This window comes from Tiliqua scincoides, chromosome 1 (assembly GCF_035046505.1).
Source record: "Tiliqua scincoides isolate rTilSci1 chromosome 1, rTilSci1.hap2, whole genome shotgun sequence".
In the NCBI taxonomy this organism is placed as follows: domain Eukaryota; kingdom Metazoa; phylum Chordata; class Lepidosauria; order Squamata; family Scincidae; genus Tiliqua; species Tiliqua scincoides.
The window spans coordinates 219,498,148-219,517,559 of record NC_089821.1 but is presented as its reverse complement, the minus strand read 5'-3'; the positions used below and the strand labels follow the sequence as shown (position 1 = coordinate 219,517,559).

At 42.1% G+C, this 19,412-nt stretch overlaps 1 protein-coding gene across 2 annotated transcripts in view; it reads right to left on the bottom strand.

Annotated features, from left to right (window-relative positions):
* The window catches only part of TULP4 (TUB like protein 4), a 135,668-nt gene that overhangs the window by 97,587 nt on the left and 18,669 nt on the right, over window positions 1–19,412 (bottom strand). The gene's annotated exons all lie outside the window — the stretch shown is intronic.

Here is a 19,412-nt window from a genome sequence, read left to right as displayed (position 1 = left end):
AGATTTTTTTTCAAATGTTAGATACATGCAAAATTTATAAAATGAAAATTACAGTGTGAGTGGAGCTAATGACAGCAAAATGCGCTTATTTTTTCCTAAGGTGGACCACTCTCTCACATAAAGGGATATAGAATATTTTAAACAAATGTGAAAATCATGGAGTTGCTGATGTAGGATTGCTTTAAGTGGAGAAAAAAAAAAAAATAAGCCAGAACCATAAATGGTACCAAAATGACATATCAGATTTCACCAATGAGTCTCCAGAAACCTGCATTCTCAAGTTTATGGTAGTGATTCTTGGGCCTCAATATTTTCCTTACTTGTTTATTTGATTTATACCCTGCTTTTCAACCTGGACAAGCTTCAAAGTGGCTTATTTCAACAATAACTGAAATATATAATTGAACAATGGGGGATTTAACACTTACTCATAAAAGAACTGAAGATCCTTTTCAAATTGTTCAAATTTAGGCATTTAATTTTAGGAAATCTGAATAAGATGTTCTCCACTCACACCATTATTCATTCACATTATTCATTTTTTTATTACAGCAAATGAATTCACTCAAAATGTGCCTGTGTTACAGATTAGCACAGTATTCCCGCATCCAATACCCAGGATGTTCGAAGGAATTTAAATGCCTTATCAAATATGAATTGGGGAGGAGCCTAGAAAAGCAAAGGAATTTTCTGTACTGTATATGGAACTGGAAAAAATAAAACTGGTAAGGCTATTAGGGATTAACTTGCTATAAATTGACAACATGCCAAACCAAGAACATGAATTCTGCTCAGAGCAATTTATGCCACTATTTCCTGTGCCACCCATAAGAATAGTGTATGTCTTATGTCTAACTGCACATGCATGCAATCCCACAGACCATGCATCAAACTGAAAGATAATGGAAGAAGTTAACAAGGTTAGCTTCTGCTTCTGATGGACTTTTTGCTTCATTGGTGTCCTCTCATCTAGAATCCCAGGTAAAAGGATTCTTTCTGCAGGTGCTGCCAGTGAAAAAAGCACTGACCCTATTCTCAGTCCTGAGATATGAGCATGCACGCTGCCAATTAGTCCTGTTTTTATTTTTGTTATTTGTTAGTTTATTACCACTTTGTTAGTTGGGGAGGCTGGGAGTGCACTTTCTTCCAGAAGTAAAACGTGCAACTATATTTTGATAGAAATGTAGAGATGCTGCCAACAAGGGCATCCCCATGTCACTCCATGACTTCCTTGCCTCAGTGGTCCTTACTTAGAAGTGCTGCCTAGCAACTGCCAGCATGGGAAAACTTGCTTCCATTGAGGGCTGCTCAGTCCCACTCCCTTGCCTCAGAGGGTCTCAACGGGAATTGCTGCCTAGCAACTGCCAACTGCCAGTACAGGAAAACTCACTTCCATCAAAAGCTGAGCATGTTTTAGCAGCTCACCCCCACTCCTTTCCCTCAAAAGTGCTGCCTAGCAAGAGATGACTGACCTATATCATGGACTAAGCAAATTTGGGTTGCTAAGTCCCATTTACTGTACATGCCTCAGAAGGCCTCAATAGAAGTTGCTATCTGGAAGGTAATGACCAAAGTACAAAATACCAAATAGTGACCAGGGAAGACCAAAAACGAGTACAGGACATTCTGTCTGAACAACCCTGGCATCCTATGGAAACTATATTACTGATTCCTGATACTGAAGTTGTGAGGGCCTTTTGTGAGCCGTTTTGATAGGCTTTTGAGCCTAATGCATAATGCTTTAAACAAATAAAAGATAAAACAGAACATGCAATTAACAGAGGAGGAGAATTCAACACTGGAGTGTCTTTTTTGGTAACAACCCCATGTTTTTTCATAAGCTGTAGTTCTGCCCTACTTTCAACCATGGGGAAGTGACAACACCTGGTCTACATTAAGTTGTATTAGAAGACAACATTACAACTACAAGGAGGTTTTGTCATCAACACTTTAGAAACAGCATTAACACAAAAGTCTGCACTCAGTTCTTGCTAGGAAAATTGTAACAGAATCTTAGCCTAAGGAAATATTTATTACAGAAAAGAGGAAACTGTTCAGGGTTAAGACATAGTATAACATTGGTAACAATTGCCCCTGGATGACCAAACTAGCCCCTTTTCTCCTTTCTAGTATTAAAGTGTTCACAGGAAAGACATGACAGTTCTGGAAGGGAGAAGAAAACAGTCTGAAAGGAAGTTTTTGGAAAACTGACCCTTTCTCTATCTTTTTCTAAAGCAGAGGTCACCAAACCCTGGCCCAGGGGCCAGACATGGCCCGCTGCCAGACTCTCTCCGGCCCACAGCCAGCCTCTGATCTCCTGAGAGCCTCTGGCCCAGAGGACCAAACACAACCAGCGTTGTGCGTGTGGGGTGGGGGGATGGGGTCCATTTAAGTGTATGCTTTATTTCTTGGGCTGTGTTGGTGCTTGGAGAAATCCTGGGCATTTGAGCCCATTCATTCATTCATTCATTCATCTAAGTTCCATCTCTAATTTATTTATTGAATTTTTTTTTCCAGCCCTTGACACTGATATTTGATGTGGCCCTTCAGCCAAAAAGTTTAGAGACCCCTGTTCTAAAGGAACAGAGGCCTGCTCTATATGAGGGACAGAAAGGATCAGCTCTGTGTTCCTCTCTGTAATATAGTACTAATAAAGATCTTCATGTTCTCAAGCAGCTTCTATGATGATGTTCCCAGGCTAAATTTTGAATCATTTCTGGAAAAAATACTGTGAGATTTCCGACAGATAAGAAGTTTCCTCAAATCAACCTAGTACATGTGCTTGCAACATAACACAAAAGCCAAGGTGCTTCCGGGAATGGAATTCTGGAGTACAGACCTACTTCCAGATACCTGCCGAGTCTTAAAATGTCTAATGGACCAATCCTATGTGAGCTGCGCACTGGTGGAACGCTGGTTGCTGAAAAAGCACCATAATGTGTTTTCTGGCAGTGCACTGAGTAGTGAGCTGTTAGGCCAGATCCTTCCCACACAGAGCATCGCTGCTCTTCTGCAGCCTGTCAGAGCAGGTAAGTGAGTGGGAGAGGTGAGGATGGGGGAGGGCAGAACAGGAGTAGGAAGGGGTGAAACTGGATGGGGAGCGGGCATAATGGGGCAGGGAGGCTGCAGGAGGGGGTAGATTCAGCTGCCATGGAATGCACCAGATCCTATCCCCCTTTCCTGCACCTTCCCTGCCCCCTTTCTCTCCTCGGATTTGCGCTAACAGAATGCTAGCACAGGTCTAAGGAGACTCATTGCAGAGCAGGAAACTTACAGAGATGTAAGGGGATTTAAATCTCCTTTCACCTCTAAAGCCTTCCAATCTGCTTCCTACTGTGAGTCAGAGTGAAGTGTGGCCACATGTGAATTGTGCCTCTTAGGTAGGAAAGAACTGAGCAGTATATTGGCAACAGAATGTTTTGCAACAGTCAAGGAATCTTTATACAGAAGGAAGAAGATAAAGGGAACATTCATTTTGCAGCAGATGAGGCAAAGCTAATCACCCAATTCTCAAGCACTCTATAGGGAGAAACCAGACTGAACTAGACTGTAAAGGTACCAAACGGACAAGTTCTTAATTGGCAAAGTTGTTCTTATGTAAGATACACCAATTGATTTTTGTAGGGCTGAATTTGCATAAAGGCTATAAGAAAATAGGTTCTTTGAGGCTTGAGTATTCCATCTCCCTGATGTGGTTTCATGAGGACTGAACATCAAGACAGTCACTCCTGATGAAGCTTCCAGATCTGAAAGATTTCTATGTTTCAATCATCTTTCTGTAGAAAGATGGGCTTCCAGTATGCTGGCTACCATGAAAGACAGCATACTAGACTAGAAAGAGCTGTGGTCTAATCCAGCAGGCCTCTTCTTACATTTCTGAAGGTTGCTGGAGATAGGCACCTTCTGGATTGCTCTGGGAGCGCAACAAATGGTTACCATCAATTACCAACATCCATACTTTCTGTAACCTTATCTTCCCCCCACTCCAACACAAAATGAACTTACACATCTATTTAGGGAAAGCAGGACTCAGTCAGGTTTCCTGTCTTGCACTTCTGCCATGTGAAAAGCTGGCAAACATGCTACCGACCTTGGTTTTGGTACTACACAAGAGCCCACAGTGCTTACAAACTATCAACAGCTGGCTAGCACTGTGCAGATGAACCCCACACTGTCATTTTTGGACATCAACTATCAATCTCTTGACTGATCACCACCAGAGCATTAAAGCTTAAGACTCCTCTCTGAGAAAAAAAAAAAATACACCAGACCTATACTTGGCACATCTAATTTTTGTTACTGTAGTGGCAAAGGTAACACTGGCCACTACTTTGCCCCTCTCAGCAGCCAGAGACAGCCACTTTGCCAAAGAAGAAAACATCAAGTGCTACAACTTTATTTCTTTGCTCTCACTGGCAGTCCAGAAGATCACACACTGCCCTTGCAGTTAAGGTGAGCAACTGAAATGAACACCACAGCTCATAATAGGTATTATGCAACAGGACTGTGTCATAAACATGACAATAGACAACACAAAAGATGAAAGAGGGTCCTATTCTCTGGCTGCTTCTGATTTTACATATTTAGCGCATAATCCTAAACACACATATTTGAAATACACTTGCATTTAAAATAAATGAGATTTCTTCTAAACACACATTTGTAAGGCTGAGGTGTTAAGACAATCCCATTAGATAGAATTCTCCAGAAATGCTTTGCTTGTGATATATACCAAGTGACAATGGATAGCACTCTACTGTTACCCAGCACCTCTATCTATATTGAGATGCCTCAGACATGTGTCTTTTTTTTCAAGGTCGATGTTAGGAATGCATAGTTAAAAGGACATCTTTTTCTTTTTCTCTTTTGCCCCTCCTCTTGGTTGAGGAAGCCCAACAGAATTTCTCAAAAGTGACTGCACTTGCCTAATGAACTCATCTGCTCTGCAGGGCAAGATTCAGACATCCTGCCTCTAAAGAAAAAAATAAGTCCCATTAGGTCAACAAAAGGATAACACAGACAAACCTCCAAGAGCTTTCATCAGCCTTATGCTAATATAATCCCACCTGAAGTAAGAGTGCACCAATCAAGACACTTTTGACACATTAGAGACAACCAGTATTTCTCCAGCTTTAATTCAATTATTTTATTTATTTATTAGATTTTTAATCCGCCTTTCTCCCAGAAGGGCACCCAAGGCAGCTGACAAACAATGGCACTCTACTGTTATCCAACACCCCAAAATTATCTGATTCTGGTTCAAATGAGACAGTAAACCAAACCCCAAGAAATGAATATAGAATAAAAAAATTATATCTCTTTGACAAATGAAAGGAACATGTCTTTATTGGCTCCTCACTTCACCCAAATATGTCGAGTGCAGGTTCGGTTTATGCACTCTAGTTGGTAACTATTTTTGGTTCACAGCTGGGTAGTTCTTGGGCATGGAACCTCCTGGCCTCAAGACCCACTTTCCTCCCGCCATGCTTTCTACCCACCAAGAAATTGACTCAGCAGACCAAGGAGAGGTCATGTTGGCTGCTGGTCCGTCTTTCTGGTTTCTTGCCCACAGCTCATATGCAGTGCAATTTACTCTCCCTTTTCCTACTCCAGCTTTGTCTCTTCTTTTTTTTTATCTTGTAGAGTAAACCCTTTGCTATTGCATGTCAAGTTGCAGCCAACTCTTTCTCCTTCTCTGGTTTGCCTTTGAGTTTGTAACCCTGAAAATGTTTTTAGACCCCTGGGTAACCATCCCATCCCATTTTCATAGCATCTCTCCCACCCTCATTTCCAAACCTGTTCTAGACCTTCCCTCCCTTCTATAAGGTAATGTTCCATTGTTTGTCTAACACAGGAAGCCCAATCATAACCTGCATTATATCCAGTGCAGGTTAGGAGGAGGCTGAAGATCCAACTCAGGAGTAAAAGGATGTTTATCCCCTCACACTGGGTAAAGCCCCAGCCTGCCCTGTGGAGCTTCTCAGATCAATTCCAGCTACTTAGCTGGTGCAAACCCAGGAAACCCAATGTATTGGCATAAAGCCTGGGGCTGATCCTGCACCTCCTAGGCCCAATTTGCCCCCATTCCTCCCTCCCCCCACCCAGAAATGCCTCTTCCCTGCCTCTATGCCATCCTCCCCGTCCCCTTGCAATGCTAGGTGTCTTACCTGCTTGTGCGGTGCCAGGCCACCAGCGCAGGCCTTATTGCTAGCATTGCTTGCTCACAAGTCATCATAAAAGTACTTTATGGTGTTTTTACAGCAGCTTAGGCCAGTGCAACAACTGCTGTGCCGGTACAGCACAATGACAGGATGGAATTGAGTGTCTCTTATTCCATCCGAACCTGTTCTGCCTCTGCTAGCCCCATTCGGCCTCTCTTCTTCCTCTCCTCTTTTTTTCCCTCTCCCTTTTTTGAAAACAGATACTGTTTTAATAATTGTTTTACTCTTACAATGAGGTCACTATACCATTGCTGACATACTGAACATCTTATTGTGTCCTTTTCCTCTAACTGTAACTTATCTCTCAAGAGATAACTTATCTTTTTAAATACACTAATCACCTTAACATCTTAAATACGAACTTTCCTTTAGGGTGCCACATAAGACAATAGTCAAAGGTCCCTAGAGCACACACACTTCAGTACATGTGTGGGTGTACTTCCTTTTGCCACTGTGCAAGTGTGGTAACATTACATAAAAAGTACTGTATTTTATTTTTATGCTAAACATACAAAGGTAATTGATATTCAAAGTCTAAACAGCACTTTGGGGTAATGCCAATATTTTATAAAGGGTTCAAGAAGGATTTGGGAAGTTACAGGTCAGTCAGTTTAACATCTGTTCCAAGTAAACTAGTGGAAAGCATATTAACATTCTGAAGCATATAGAAGCTTGGTTTCTAAAAAAAGTAAGTCCTGCCTCACTAACCTACTAGAGTTCTTTGAGAGTATCAACAAGCATGTGGATAGAGAGCAACAAGGGGACTCTGTACATATATAGATTCAGACCTGGTCTACACATGCAGCAGAATGAGGTGGAAGACTCCTGTAAAATAGTAGAATGGACTCTATCATTCCAGACAGCTCATGGGGGAAATCACATTTATAAAAGCAATTTTGCATAAAAATGCTCTGCAACCAGAAAAGTAGCACAGCAGGTAATGGACTGAGATAACAGCCATTTCTCTTCATGTACTAGATTTTCTTTTTTGGTACTTTCAGTAAACCTAGTACATTGGAGAAAGAATCAAAAGTGGCATGTACCTCCTGCAGTTTGAAACGGTACAATCTAGCACCTCAGGATTCTGCCACCTCCTTCTTTAATAGGAATAGGCTACTCTTTATTAAGAGGCTTATCTAGAACAACCCTATTCTCAGAAACAGTGATTGGCACCAAGTTTATTGTTATGAAAGCAGATTAAAATTATTCAGCACAGACACTGGATTTTTTAAAAAAGACAGGCAGCAACCCCAGCCTTCAATAATAAACTGCTAAAACTTGGACACAGCAACTCTGCTAATTCTGCTTTTAATCAACCCCTCTGACCTCTCTCCTGACCTGATAGGAAAAAGCTGGTTTTACTTATTAGCATTCCTGGAGCAGAAGAGGCACTTTGTTTTTCTCCAGCTTTGCATTCTGCATAATTTAACTCCAGAGGACTCTGAAAATCTTCATGCTAACAAAGATGCTGTAGTAATACCTATGTGGGGCTTCTCTAAACAACCAAAAGGTTCACAAAATAATATGAGGGGCAAGTCCCTCTTTACTTATAGCAGGGGTGTCCAAAGTTTTTGGCAGGAGGGCCACATCGTCTCTCTGACACTGTGTCGGGGGCCGGGGGAAAAAAAATTAATTTACATTTAAAATTTGAATAAATTTACATAAGTTTACATAAATGAATTTATTAAAGATGAACTTATATGAATGAATGAAGGTCTTGCAATAGCTCAAGGCCTATAAAAGGCCTTGCACAAAGCAAGGCTTGCCTTTCCTTTGCTGCCACTGCTGCATCACAGATGTGAAACAGCAAGCAATGGAGGGAGCCCTCATACCACAGCTCATGTGAAAGGTCGAACAGTTGGCCATCATGCTGAGAGCAGTTGCATCGGGCCAGTGTGGGCTCCAACAAATCTCAGGAGGGCCAGAGGCTCATTGGAGACTGGGGGCTCCCTGAGGGCCGCATTGAGAGGCCTCAAGGGCTGCAAGTGGCCCCCGGGCCGGGGTTTGGGCACCCCTGACTTATAGGGTCACAAGTAACTTCCAACTGGTGCCAACATAAATATTTGCATTCACAATAATAGTTAACTTCTTGGGGGTTCTCCCCCTCTCCCTGGTACAAAATATCACAATGGAACATGATAGGTCATTTCTATGACAAAAGTGCTGCTTCACCAGGAAACCATGCTACGCATGACAAATGGAAGAAATAGGTATGCTGGCAGGCTGGTGCATGTCTTTGTGCCACCACTGCCAGCTCCCAAGTAAACAAACGTGCCTTATTTACAACACTTAGGGCGCAATCCTAACCAACTTTCCAGCACTGGCATAGCTGTGCCAATGGGGCATGTGCTGCATCCTGCAGTTGGCGGACAGTCATGGAGGCCTCCTCAAGGTAAGGCGATGTTTGTTCCCTTACCTCGGAGTTGCATTGCCCTTATGTCAGTGCGGGAAAATGGGTTAGGATTGCGCCCTTAGAGCCAGTTCAGGGAGGCCTGCAATGGCTCAAGGCATCTTTAGGATTGGGCTGCCCAAGAACAATCTTTAAAGATTAGTTCATGATCATCTTACACTCCAATGTAGTGTAGTACAACCTTGATTTTCATACGCCTATTAAGTACAATTAAATCCACCACAGCAGCAATTTTTTAAAAGAAGTTCCCTTTTTATAATCCCATAGCAATTTATGCAACTGGCAATATTCCTTGCATGACAGAATCTAAATGCAAAAAGTTATGGGAACTACTGCTCACAAACTATTCTGAAAAACATATACAGTATATCTGTTGTGGTATTTCTGGAAACTTAAACAAACAACCAAGACCTGAAGAAAGCAGTCAGATCAACACAGCAAGAGAATTTCCAAGCCAGAGTTACTCTCTTTGAAGACACAGCAAGATCTCCCCATCTACCAAAATGAATAGTACTTCTATACCCTGAAGCCTGTCATTAGAAAAAAATACAGAGACAATGAGTAAAAGCAGAAATTATACCTAGATCCTAGGCTTCAGGGACATACAGTCCAATCCTGGGATCTCTAGTGTCGACGGTATGAGTGTACTGCTAGTGCTGGGTGTCACAAACATGCCATAAAGCATGTTTACGGCATCCAGGTATTAGGGAGCACTGGCACTGGGCCTCAGCACCAGGAGGAACACAACACGTGGCTGCTGGGCGTAAGTAACACCGCCAAACAGTGGTGCAGTTTTTGGGAGTGAGAGAAAGGCATTCCAGGGCAGGGGTAGGGTGGGACGTGGGAAGGACCAGCCTGGGAGGGTGGCAGGACCGACAAAGGCCTCCTCCACCAGATCCTATCCCCAGCATTGGGTTGCAAAGCCTGACACAGGTCTTCTCTCGTCTGTACCAGCAAAATAGTTGCTGCAGACGTGAATAGCCCCATTTTGGGGCCTGGGGTTTTACTCAATGGAAGGGGACAAAAGTCACCTTTCCCTGGGGAGACCTCCAGCAGCCTCCCTGGCCCTGGTGGATGCAGCGGTAGCCATTTTGTTGCCGCTGCACCTGGAAGCACCGGGGCAGATAGGATTGGGCTGCCTGAGAAGTGCCTATCTACAATTTCACTACAGAAAGCATAACACTTTATATGAATAAACAAGAGTTATAAAACCAGAAGAATAGTTATTCTTATTATTAACAACAACAACACACTTTTGATTAGCTACTATCTGAAGAAGACTGCAGGAAAGATGTGTGTGGGAGATGAAGGGATATATACATTGTTCATAACTCCTCTGATTGTATTTTTAAGATTGGGTAGTCCACATAGAGCAGGGTCTCTATGCACTTTTCCCTTAACCATGTTTTCTCAAATATTGGGGAGGGGGAGTGAATACTGCAACCCTTGTTGAAAAGGCTACCCTATCCTCCCCTTCTTGCTCTGGGGGCTTTCAACGGATGCTATTGGCTTACAGGGTGCTTTGCATATGTCAGCCTAAGGCCCTGAGACTATCAAGATTTGCTTTTGGATAGATTATCCCTTACATGGTAAATGTCCACAGAATCTCCTTTGCAATGTTCTAATAATAAAAAGTAACATACTGTAGACTAGAGGGTTGCTTTTTCCATTGGGAATTCAGTACCTAAAGAGTTTGAAATAAAAATGCTACAACTTGGTTTGCCTGCTTTAACTGGATTTCATCATTAAAGAAAACAAATAGGAAAAACAATTGCATCTTAACCTATCTTCTTGGGTAGACAAACAATATATTCAATTGTTTATCAAGTGGTCCATGCTGCTCACAGCTGCCCAATTTATTTCAGCAATTTTCTTCAGAATTAATAATGTGTTATTTATATCAATTTATCATCCATTTGAGGAGATGTGACGCTCCTGACGATGAACACAAACACACAAAGAAAATTACTTGTACGGTCTAACATCATCTAGTGCATCTGGCTCCTTTTGAGCTGTTAATCACAACTAACATCTGAGGCAAAACTTTCTGAAATATCAACATGATATAAGCAAAGAAGACAGCCATGGCTATCACAGCTGCATCACAAGCTCCAGTTAATAATAATGTAGCTACCCAATGAACATTATGCTCCACTTTTGATAATTTCTCCAAAAACTAGATGGAGAAAGTTTACGATGGAAGAAAAATTACTATATATGATAATTTGATATTTCAGTGGGCTTTGCTTCACACCCACTATTGCACTAATGCTTTTACGAATTCACTTATTAGAATGGAAGAGCGACTTGGATTTGTTTTGCATTTCATTAAACAGTCAAGAAATCTCACTTCACATGGAAATTGAACAAGGCCAATCTTCTGAACCTGAATGGTGTAATCAAAAGAAAGACACAGCTATGGTCCAGATGCTTTCTAATTCCACCACAGCACAAAGCTTTTGCCAGTAATATCTTTACAGTGTGGTAAGCCGACCAAAGAAAGACAGAAGTAGACATTCAAAGGAATATCAGAATTATTATGAATATTACAACAGTCCCTGTCAGTATGTCAATAGTTTATTCGTAGTTATCACAAAGACAGGGAACTTCAAGCTAGTGAGCCACACAGACTCTACCTTGGAATCTTCTCCAACTGGCCACAAAGCTAGCCCTATAGCCATTCTATTATAACAATTTGCAAAGGTTTGTTTTAGCTTCTAAGGTACAAAAGGATGAAAGTAAAACCACAAGACATAAGTAATGAAGCTAGCAGCAATCCTGACGCTTTTAAAGCCAGAGATCACAAAACAGATATACTGGCCGCACAGAAAGTGTGTCGCCATAATAGGGGAAAGAGGAAGAGAAGGCGTTTGCCACTCAATCTGGGATGAAAACTTGGCTGTTGCAATAGTCAAAGCAAAGTTAATGATTGTCTCCCTTGTTACTGACATAGGTGTAGTTGTTTCATGACCTTGCTCTCGCTTCTCACCCTCTCTGTAGGCTCTAGCAAATATAAGCTATAGCACAGCGGTCCACCAGGAGCTCAATAAACCCCCGGTTCCCACGGGCTGCCTGGTGCTGCAAAAATCAGGGGGGCTTTGAAGAACCCAGCAGTTCACAAGACATAGCTGAGTGGCCGTGTTTAGCTTGATAGGTTCCAAACTACATAGTCTTTTTTTTTTTGTAGCCAGCAGAACCTCTGCGCATGATGCACACTCGTGCTAGAGAGAATGTGCAAGAAGAGATAGTTCCAGGGAATAGCAACAAAGCAGGCAGAGGCTGTGGCTGAACACTAGTGGTGTTGAGTGTGAATTATGCCTTATCTAGTCCTAAATCGATCTATAATTTGGCTGTTGCACTCTATCTACAGGCAAAAGGTAGAAAATCAAGGGCAAAAAACAGTCTTAGTTCCTCTTCATATATGCTTATTCACTTCCTTTTCTATTTGTTTTCCTCCAACCTTCTTTTTGCATTTCCTCATCCTAATTTCAGCTTCCCTGCTCTCCCTCCCCAGTCCTCTGATCTCCCCAAACCCAGTGATCTCACCTCTCCTTTTCATATACTACAGAAAGAAGTCAAAAGAGGAAGGAGAAAAAAGAGGTGAAGGAGCATGCCTTCAAAGAGGGGGGCTGCTATCCCAGGCAGGTGGGAAAAATCTTGGCTGTAGAAGCCAGGAAGCAGGTGTTTCAATAGCTACCAAGCTGCCAGCAGCAATGATGTGTCATTTTCAGTATCTGCTCCTACTGGACAGCAGCACATGAGATTTGCCAGAGAGGAGACAAAATATTTGTTGTGCTGCTATTGTTGCTGCTGCTCCTGTTCCAAGCAGGAAAATGGGTGTACACCATCACCCATTCACGCAATAGTACTTGATCCTTAGAAAAGAATAGGTAGAATAAGACAGCGGTGGAATTGGCAAGGCTCTTTGAAGAGCAATTCCTTCATCAGTGCAAGGCAATGAACTTCCAGAATCATATTCAAAGGCATTTTTGCTCCCGTTAGAATTATGTACAAAGGACTTTGCTTCCCAGTCATAAGAAGTGCCTGCTGAAACCCCACATGCTTTTTCTGCCCAAACTACTTCACAGCTGGCAGCCTACAACTAGAACCATCATTGCTAATCGGGCTCTTTGCTAAGCAATAATGTACAGCAGCAGCAGCCCTGCCAAAGAATATTGTATTCCTGTTCATCAGTGCAAAGCAGGGGACATGAAAGTCATGCAGAGATTCACTGGTTTATTAGATTGAAGAAGCCATTAGAAGGCTAGGCAAGGCGTTTAGTTTTAAGAATCTCCATGAATTCAGAGCAAGAGGTTTTATCCTGCCACCTGAAGGAGAGGATTGGGGGCACAAGAAATTTGGGGGAGAGAGAGAAATACAATTGACACAGAATAATCACCAAGGCAATATGCTTTCCATCCATTTCTGGCTTTGCCATGCATGCACAGAATTCAGTGTCTGAAACAGAATTTGACATGCTAAGAATCTATGCTTTTATTTTTAAGAAAAATCAGGTTTGTAATGTTTTTGCCTGCAGAGAAAATTGAGAGAACTCTAGTGAATGTTCAAAAAACCAAGGAAGGTTGAGCAAGGCCCTAAGCAAGGGGCAGGACTAGATTGTGTTCCCTTGCACTGCTCACTCCTGGAATGCCTCCTGAATTTCCACTGGAAACTGTTTCCTTCCTTTCTTTGTGAGCCATCTTGGGGACTATTTTCATGGCTGAAAAGCAGGATAAAAAAATGTAAACACACAAAAAAACTAATATTAATATATTATGGCTGCAATCCTAACCACACTTTCCTGAGAGTAAGTCCCATTGAACAAAATAGGACCTTACTTCTGAGTAGACCTGGTTAGGATTGTGCCCCAAGTCTTATAAATATATTAATATTCCCTTGTCCGTTTTGCACTGACAATTTCCCCAATCACCAGGACATTCTCTTCTGCTATCCCTCTAGTTCTAGCAAAGAAAAAAATACCAATAACAAGCAAAACACACCAGAAACACACACACTATTTCAAAACTGTCTGAATAACTGAAGCAGAATAACTTATGTAAAATAAGGAAATAGTCAAACCCTCTTAATTTGGTTATTCAGTTTAGATCACTGGACTTTTCTTGGAAGAGAATTTGGATTTTGGCAAACTACATACAGCCCTGTCTACTATGTTTGCGCAGAATGGTCCCTTCAGGGAGAGCGGTGGGGTAAAAATACTATAAATAAAATAAGTCCCACCGCAAAGGGTAGAGAATTGCAGGCTCAGGCTCTCAAACACCCATTTTCTGCTACAGTGCTATTCTCCTCATTTTCTTTCCTTGGTCAAGGTGACCGCACATGGATAAGTGAGAACTGCAAGCTAAAAGCACATTTGTGATACTCCTCTACTCACGGATACTAATGCCCTTGATCATACAAGTATTTAAAAAACCACCATTTGAGTAATGGCCCAAAGACCCATGTGGATTCTTTTTATCTTCATTCAATTGTGCCAATGCATTTCACAACCCAATGGACAATGCTATTATCACTGGATACCTTGCAACACAACTGGGATGAGAGAAAAAACAAAGATGTTGAGGCGAGATTTTCACTGACAGAAAGCACAGTGAATCCCTGAACCCCTGCTGAAAGTCAATTGGAGTTAGAGGGATATTGCCGTTCTTTGCATTGCAAATATTTTTATTGCCTGTAACATTGCCCTTGTGTACACCTACGCTTTTTTTAAAGGTTCATTCTCGAAAAATATTACAAGCAGTTCTTACCAACTGCTAAAAAAAGTTCTCTGAAGTATTATCAAAAACTAAGTCCTTCATTGCTCCTTGTAAAAGAAAAGTCTGGCTATTAACTAGATTCTCTGTTTCTCAGAAATGAAGTCACTACCAGAAATTCTCCCATACAGCAATTTTCAACCAGTGTGCTACCACACATTGGTGTATTGCAAAACTCCCAAAGAAGACTGAAGGATAAACTAAATAAATACGTCTTGTTGGTGTTCAAGCCCCTCCAACTAGACAGCCAATCACATACAAACTACAGGCTTGCAGACATTAGACAGAATTGTCTCTGTGATAACTACAGTTACCCTGACAGGACTAGTTGAATCAGCAGTTGAAAAAAAGAGTTACAGTAGCTCTAAAGACCTGCAACAGAACCACTAGATCCTTCCTGATTCACAGCTATCATTAATAATAGTCAGGGCAATACAGGTAGGCATTGCTTAATGATGCCTACCTGTATTGCAAAATGGCAGATGCATTTCAATGTAAGTAAGTGTAAAGTCATGCACATTGGGGCAAAAAATCAAAACTTCACATATAGGCTAATGGGTACTGAGCTGTCTGTGACAGATCAGGAGAGAGATCTTGGGGTGGTGGTGGACAGGTTGATGAAAGTGTCGACCCAATGTGCAGCGGCAGTAAAGAAGGCCAATTCTATGCTTGGGATCATTAGAAAAGGTATTGAGAACAAAACTGCTAATATTATAATGCCGTTGTACAAATCAATGGTAAGGCCACACCTGGAGTATTGTGTCCAGTTCTGGTTGCCACATGTCAAAAAGGACATAGTGAAAATGGAAAAAGTGCAAAGGAGAGCAACTAAGATGATTACTGGGCTGTGGTACCTTCCTTATGAGGGAAGGCTACGGCATTTGGTCCTCTTCAGCCTAGAAAAGAGACGCCTGAGGGGGGACATGATTGAGACATACAAAATTATGCATGGGAAGAATAAAGTGGATAGACAGATGCTCTCTACACTCTCAGATAACACCAGAACCAGGGGACATCCACTAAAACTGAGTGTTGGGAGGGTTAGGACAGACAAAAGAAAATATTTCTTTACTCAGCGTGTGGTCAGTCTGTGCAACTCCTTGCCACAGGATGTGGTGACAGCATCTGGCCTAGATGTCTTTTAAAGGGGATTGGACAACTTTCTGGAGGAAAAATCCATTATGGGTTACAAGCCATGATGTGTATGTGCAACCTCCTGATTTTAGAAATGGGCTATGTCAGAATGCCAATGCAAGGGAGGGCACCAGGATGCAGGTCTCTTGTTATCTGGTGTACTTCCTGGGGCATTTGGTGGGCTGCTGTGAGATACAGGAAACTGGACTAGATGGGCCTATGGCCTGATCCAGTGGGGCTGTTCTTATGTTCTTATGATCTCCGAACCCAGTCATTAAGCAAGGCCATCACTATGCAAATTCTTACCTTAGTGTTGGTTGTGGAGGTCCCAGGGGCCTCTTCTAGGGTTGCACAGACTGTAATTCAGGCTTAGTATGGCCTGCAGAAGCCTCTGAAAGCTACTTCCAGTTTCTAGAAGTCACTTCTGGTTTGTTTTTGAAAACTGGAAGCAGCTTTCAGAGACTTCTGCAGGCCATTCTAAGGCCCGCAGAGACCACTAGATTGGCCGATGTGAGCCTAGAAGAGACATCTGGGACCACCATCATCAACACCAAGGAAAACACTTTTAAACAAGTACATCATTGATGGACCATCACATATATGTCGTCCATCATTGGTCGGAATGTCACTAAGCAACGCATAACTGTATGTTAAAGTACTTAAGAATGGCATTCCCCCAACAATATGTTACATAATGATTGCCTGTGCTTCTGAGTAATTAAAAAAGCTGCATTTTTTTTAAAAAAGAGTTGTATTTTTTACAGTTGTATGCTGCTTCACGACATCCAGAGATGCTTCAGTTTAAAGCATTTTCCCAACAAGCAGAAAAGCATAAACCCCCTGAGCCCTGAGGAAGACCTGTTTACCAGTCAATAGGAGCTGGATAACTATAGTAGTAGATTAACTGAAATGCAAATGTTTCTAGAAATTCTGGTAAGTATTGCTAAGTGGTGGCACAGCTAAGGGAGTGCAGGGGGTAGCAACTGCACCTGGCAACAAGCTTTAAGGGGGCAACAAGCTGAGCCTAACACTACTGGTCAAAATTGTGAAAACCTTGGTACGTACAAATGATACTATCATGTTATACATCATTGGAAAGGTAATTTAATGTTGAATGCAATTAAATAAATCATGTTGGAATATCTGTATTCTACCAAATATTAAGGCCAATTAACTAGAAAACTTGTTATTTTATTTATTTATTTACTTAATACATTCAATTTGATTTTGTTGTGGGGACAATGACTACAAAATCTTCTTTGACTCCAGCTAGCAGATGCCATAGCTATGCCACTGCCTCATTTTTCACTTTTTAAAAAGTCTGGGTGTAATGTCACTTCCAGGGCATCGTTTTGCACTCAGCACCGGGCTACACTTTCGTTAGCTACGCCACTGTTGCTAGGCGCCCTGTATCTTGGGAAGACTGATGATGGAAACAGAACCCATGATCAAAACTCAGGCTGTGGCTACACAATATCGTTGGTTGCCAGTTTAGAGAAATAAAAATGGGCAGACAGAGACTACAAGGGATGGGAAGTAGCTCACAAATGTACCCACTTTGTGGAGAATTTTCACTTTTTTATCTAGTAAAATTTATCTCGTAAAAATAGTAAAATTTATCTTTTACTTTTTAATGAATTTTAATTTGATAGGGGGAGGGGACATCACACATAGTATCTGATTTAAAATAACCTGCTTCCCAGGGATCCAGGGATAATCCAGGAAAACAGCCCATAAATGTACCTGAAAAAACGCAACATTTGCTAGAATTATCATTACTGACAAATTGTATTACACAAGAGTGACAGATATGCAGTAAGCCATTCCTGTTGACTTCATTTATGGGCTGCAGCCCCCTCCCTTGCCAATGAATAATCAATATAATCTTGCCTCTGCTAACTACAAAATGTGTCAGTCAGCATACTTCTTCATCCATAGTCAGAAGACAGATGGCACTTTGGTAGTTTTTCCACAATTGCTCAAGCAATGTTCACTATATGTTCTACTTTCAACTGTCCCAAAATGTTGCTTTGATTTCGATTCTGATTATTTAAATCCAGTCCTGTAGATCCTGGTGTTTGAGGCACTCCCAGGTCAGGTTCTTCCATTCAATAATAAATAAAAGCCAGGATCCAAAAGACCACATAAGTAGTTCCACAAGCCTAAAACATCAAAGAACCACTGGATCTTATCCATTTAGATAAGAACCCAGTTTAATAGCTCAAAGGATTATAATCTTTACAGCCATTACAAATGTGACTAGGCCAGTGCATGTGGGCTAGCTGCTGACGAAAGCAATGCGTAGCCAGATCCACGGACCAATGGATGCCTGAAGCCCATCAAAAGTGGATCGGCGCAGAAGGTTGGAGGGAGGTGGGAGGAGGTTGAATAAGACAGGGAATTGTGACAGAGGAAGGCGGATCAGACCCAGAAGGGGGGTTGGATCAGCGCACACACTGAATCACAGGTCCCTTCCTGGGCCTGATCTGCCTTCATGGAGCAAAGTTGACTTGAGCCAGCAAGCAAGTTGCCCCACAGCAGCTCCTGGGAATTACCCCAGGGCAAGAGGACAACTATCCCCTTACCCCAAGGAGACCTCCAGCAGCTGAAAACACCAGCGCCTCTGTATCACCATGTGGGGATTAGGTAGATTGGACTGTTACGCTGTAATCCTGTGTGCAATTCCCTGGGAGAAAACCCCATCAAACACAAAGTATCTTACTTCCAAGTAGGCACGCATAAGCTTGTGCTGTTAAGGACTGAGAAGATCTTGAAGAAAAACTGTGTGCTTCAACAGTGATAACCTAGCCCTATGTGCTGCTTGTCAATGAGGAGTAAGAAGGAGCAAGAGCCTTCTTCAGATAACGAACAGGCAGAAGAACCGGGGCAACCCGATTGGTAGCCTCTCCCTGTATAAATGTTTAACACTGACAAGTTGGAGGACGCACATTTAACAGGAAGGTTTTCATATTGTACTGCTCCCAAGGCTCTTGTTATCTAATGCTTCCTTGTTTGTGTTTCTGCCGGTTCAAAGGTTGTTCTTGACACCCATTAAATTCCCAGTCTTTAGCTTTTCTGCCTTCTGATATTTCTGGACTCTCCTTCTTGTCTTGTACTCCTTTGCGTCTCACTGCTCTAAAGATTATGAGATCTCAATTCTGTTCCTCTCTGGATGCTACTGTACCAGCTACCTGGCTTTGGCTCCAGCTTTGCTATTAGACCTACTCCTGGAACAAGGGGCATAAGATATGAGAAGAAGGAAACTCTCTCACCAGCAACAACCTTGGCCTTGCCCCTTCTAGTTCTCTAAGCATTTTAAAAATATATGTATTTCAAATAAGGGCTTTCTCAAACCCCCTACTTTGACACATTTGAGGTACTCAGATGGAATTTTGCCAACTTGGGAAGAACCAAAAGCATCTCCTGGCAGTCCTCCATTATTGAAATCTTTTTTTTATACATTCTAGTCTTCATTATTTTAATACAGATCCTGGTGTGGTGGTTGTTCCAGAATAATTACATATAGAGCACAATGGTATGCAGGGTATGAAATCACAAATGCAGGATTGAAAACAGCGGTGTCGCTAGGGGGTGCGGACCGCACCAGGTGACGCACCCTGGGGGATTACATGCTAAAATCGCGGCTTTAGGAGCTACCCCGTCATGCCATACGCATGACGCATGACGCATGACGCAATGCAATATGTGGAATGCAATGCAAAAAACCAAAGCGAAATAGCTCCTTTCCTTCAAAAGTTATGGCCAAACTCTGGAAAGAACAAAAAGCATGGCGCCCTATGAAAAGTGAAAGTGAGCCTTATCGTGTGTTTACTCATGAGTAGGTGTACTTGCCATAGTCCATTGGAAAGGGCAGGC